Source organism: Platalea leucorodia, assembly GCF_965183815.1.
Source record: "Platalea leucorodia genome assembly, contig: HAP1_HAP1_SCAFFOLD_66, whole genome shotgun sequence".
NCBI lineage: Eukaryota > Metazoa > Chordata > Aves > Pelecaniformes > Threskiornithidae > Platalea > Platalea leucorodia.
This window is the reverse complement of record NW_028121447.1, coordinates 67,548-72,264: the sequence shown is the minus strand read 5'-3', so window position 1 is coordinate 72,264 and position 4,717 is coordinate 67,548.

Here is a 4,717-nt window from a genome sequence, read left to right as displayed (position 1 = left end):
AAGGCAGCAGGAGAGCGGAGTGAGAGAGAAATGGGAGAGGGAGTGGGAGAGAGGGAGCGAGGGGAAAGGGTGAGAGGGGAAAGGAAGGGGAGGGGGAAAGGGAGAGGCAGGGACGGAGAGCGGGACACAGAGCGAGGGGAGGGCGGGAAACAATCCAGAGGGACGAGACACAGAGGGAGGTGGATGGGGAGAAGGAGGCGGAGGAGGAGAGAACAGCGATGGCCTCCAGGGTGGAGAGGGAGGAAGAACAAAAGGGGATGGGGAGCGGGACGGAGGCCAGAGAGAAGCAGAGGCAGTGGAGCAGGGGATGCAGTCAGGAAAGAGGGCACAGGCTGCAGGACAGGGAGGAACAATTAAGGGCGGGAAGCAGGAGCCGGTGACAGAAAGAAGAGAGGGAGAGGGAGTGGGAGAGAGAGATGTAGAGAAAGGAAAAAATAGCAGCAGGCTATAGGAGAGAGAGGGAGGAATTAGACGAGACAGACAGGGAGTAAGAGAGAGGAAAAAATGGTGACGGGCTAAAGACAGACAGGGAGAAATTAAAAAAGGGGGAGCGGGAGCCAGAGAGAGAGCCATGGGGAGAGAGCAAAAATAGGAGTGATGGGCAGCTGCCCCATTTCTTGCGCACTCCCCAGGACCTGCATTCCCGGGAGCCGCAAGACACGTGCTGCCTGCAACAGCCCTGACCTGGGCCCAGTCCTGCGCCCTCATATTGGTGACAATCATCACCTTGCAGGGTGGCCAGGGCTGGCGGAGAAGAGCCCAGCTGGAAGGGAAAATATCGCCCAGCGGTTTTTTTGTTTGTTTGCTTGTTGATTTTGCTTTTAAAAAAATACTACTGAAGCTCTAAATTCAACCTACAAGAAAAAATGACCCATGGGAAGGCACCAGCCACACGGAAGGACAAGGGTTTCCCCGAGGGTATGTGGGTTTTTGGTTTTTGCCTTTGAGTAAGAAACCTGCAGAGAGGCTGCTATCGTTAAGTTTAGTGACATTTTGTGAAGTCATGGACTGAGTATCGCGTGACTTGAAACATTGCTGAAAAAAATGGTGGGTGTTTGCCTGCGTGTTCTGGAGGCATCGGGTTTGAACATCTGCTCGTGGCGGTGACTTCATGCAGTCCTTAGCTCCTGTCTGAAGGCACAACGTGTGCTTAGGACAAGGTTCATCATCCATGATAGTGGACGTGAATCTGTATTTCAGATAGATTTCTTGACCATTTTGGATTGGGGGGGCGGGGGCAATTTCTTGTCAGACCTGGGATGAAAGTACCTGCTTTAACTTTTTGTGGCTGTTTGTGCATTCTTTGGCAATATCTACTTAAAAGTCTGCTTCAGCAGCAGCAGCAGAAGAAATCACTTGTGATTTCTGTGTCTGACTAAAAGAACTAACCTGCTCATACAGAGACCTGATGTGAGGAGCGGGATCGGGTACCACCTCTGACGGGTCGTGCTTTCCCTGGGCGTGGGGTGGTGGCTTGTGCGTGGCAGTGGTCTGTGCTGCTGGGTCCGCATCCGCGTTGGTTGCCAGATGCAAGGCAAAGGGCTTATCCTCGTTAACAATTACTTGTCTAATTTCAGAAATTGTCTACAGAGAGTTAAAAATGAAACTCTTCCTGATCGCTGTGCACTAGCAGAGAAGCAGCGAGGGGGTTTCAGGGCAGTGCCTGCGAAAGAGCCTTTAGGAGATCCTGTCCCTTGACTCTCAGGTGGGGCGATGAAGAGTTTGAGCAAGTCATGGGTGTTTTGGTGTTCACCAAAGCAGGTTTTTTGTCTTTTGTCGCTTATGTAGCTTTACGTTTCTTATGTAGGAGAGCTGTGAGGCTGGGAGGAAAGACTGTGGGTAGGAGGGAGCGTGCTTAGTTACATACCAAAGGAAGATAAAATAAATCTCTAAGTAAGGGTCAGTGTAAGTACTGAGAGTTTGGGCTGTTTAAATGTTGGCCTGAACTTTTACTGAAATGGATTTGCTTGCACTTCTCTTCTAGTTCTCGCGTGGGTACAGGAAAGAAGGCAGCAGAGGTGCACTCTAGCTGAAACCCCTTTTTATTGCCGGCCATAAAGGTGCCTCTTGGCTGGGGGCCTGAGAAGGACCCCGTGGTACAATTCTTGATTCCTTATACGCAATCTTAAGGCTACTCACATGTGCTTTTTTACAGTCTAAAAAACCTGTTGGCTTTGGCCGTGAGATCGCCTGTTACCATTCACTTTTGAGGATTTGTACGCACAAACCTCGTGCAAGCTCGCTTAATGCACATTTATTAGCTGAGTTTGCACTATTTTGTTGCAACTTTGCTGCTTTCAGCTGGTTTCTGTCTGGTTTCTTCTAACAATAGACCCACTTGTATAGGCGAGGTCACTGCCAGTCAAGCTCTCTTGCGCATCCTTCGAAGCCATCTTTACATAGGAGCTTTTTCTTACGCACCCCAGTCTGCTGGTCAGCTTTTTCGCCAGGGCTAGTTCAAAGCCTGCGCAAGAGGATGCAGCTGCTGCCTGACAAGTGTTCTTGATATCCCCCAGGAGCTCGATGGTGATTGATTATCTTCAATCTGGTTATGGCTTCCTGCAGAATAGCGAGTTAATCCATCTGCGAATATCCACATTGTCTTGGAGTCTGCAGGGCCTGATAAGCTCCATGCAGGAAGAAATCTGCAGCGTGATGGCTTATTGCAATAGGTTTTATGTAAGGGCTTCTGGAGAATCTGCCTCCCATGCTCGGTGGATGTGGTATACAACAAGGTTTTGGAAGGATTTGTGGAGTGATACCAATTCCCTTTAGGCCTAGGAACAGATCTATGGAACATTCCAGGCATAAGCCTCCCCTTTTTGTCCGTATGGTCATAAGATCTGAATTGTCCATGTCCCTCCATTCTATGAATTTTACGGCTTATTGGCATTCCCAGTTCCCAGCCCCTACAGAGTGAGTCAGCTTGTCCATAGGTTTGCTCTCCAAGCATACCCAGGGGTCTCCTTTCAGACCGGTGACAAACCCTTCTTGGCGGAAGGGTGCTGTGCTTCCTTTCTTCAGTGAAAATTCGTAACGTAGAGGCCTGTCCTTGTACCACTGAGAATTCAATGGGACGGGTACCCAGGAGAGTAGATTTGGGGTAGAGGATAGGCTTTTAGTGCCTATCCAACAGTCGGGCTTATTTGCCTCTGCTGCTGTCGTTTGGAGTGTGGCGATGGCCCAATTATGGAATGAATGCGTATAATCCATATTCCACCCCAGGCTTATAAGCAAGGCTACCATATTAAAGCCTAGGCTTCCAAATCACTGGTGACAGGAAAAACAAAGAGACACAAGTAGCAAAACTAAGCATCCCTTGGCTATAGAGGACAGCACTGAAATCAAAAGGGTTTCCTGACTCCAGAAACCCAAAAGGCATTTAGAGATCTAAACCAAGCCGTCGTGGAAGCTCCCTCGTTAGCCCCACCAGACTATAACAGGTCTTTTATATTATATTTACGTGAAGAGAAAGGAATAGCCAGTTGGGCCAGAACCGTCTGCAAGCTGTAGTATATTAGTCAGCAGAACGAGACCTGGTAAGGCAAGGCATGATGTCATGCGCTAGGGCTGTTGCAGCAGCAGCGGCGAGGACTGAGAAAGCAAGAAATATTGTCCTGGGGCAGCTCCTATCGCTCATGGTTCCTTCTTTGCTTTTTAGTCCTCCTCCCCAGAGTTCAGGCAACCGTGGACGTGCCACAGTGGGGAAGTACCTTGGTTGATGGCAAGAAATAGAAATGGTCGTGGGCTTCTTTGACTGAACTTCCCATAAATGCACCCAAATACACTCCGACACCCTGAGATGTCCCCTCCCTTCACTGGCCCTGCGGCGCGGGCAGCCGAGCGCCAGCCGGCAAAGGCCGCTGCATCTCCCCCCGGCTGTCTTGCCCTGGCTGGCTGCTGACAGGAGGGGACAGCAGGTGGTGACAGCCTGGGGGTGACAGGAGGGACACCGCAGGCCCAGGGGGCGACAGGACACCGCAGGCCCAGGGCTGTTGGGAGAGGCACCACAGGCCAGGGGCTGGCGGGAGGTGACGCTGGGTGGTGAAGGCCCAGGGGGTGACAGGGGGACACCGCAGGCCCAAAGCGGGGCAGGACAGCGGGCGGTGACAGGCTGGGGGGACAGCAGGGGCACCAGCGGCCACGTGAGGCGCGGGGCGGTGGGTGCGGTGTGCCGTTGTGCGTGCGCCATTATGTGTGCGCGGTGACACGCTGACGGCAGCCCCTGCGGTTGTTGGCCGGGAAACCCCTCGGCGGAACGCTGGGGCAGGGGCACCCGAGTTGCCATAGTGAGCGGTTGGGCCGAGGTGCGCTGCGTGCGGAGAGGGAGCGGAGGCTGAGCCGGGGCCGTGGGGGCCTCTCCCCGTCGTCCACTCGCCCACTTGGACTGCGAGGAGGAGCGGGCGGGAGCCGCCGCCGCAGCCCAGCTCCATCGCTGAGGGCTGTGGGCAGGGGCGTTGCAGGGGCGAGGGCCGGGGCCTTGCAGCACCGCCGGGATGGAGTCCACCACTCGGCCTCCATCAGCCGAGTCTGCCTGAGGCCAGGGGGCCTGGCCGTGGTGGAGCGCTGTGGCCTCTGAGCGGCCTTGAGCCCAGCCCGTGCTGCTTGCCTGGCCCCCTCCGTGGGCCCTTCCCCGAGCTGCCGCAGGCCCTGTCCTGGCGCGGAGGCTGCGACGCCGTCTGCTGCGGTAGACGTCGTCGCGGAGCAGGCACCGACC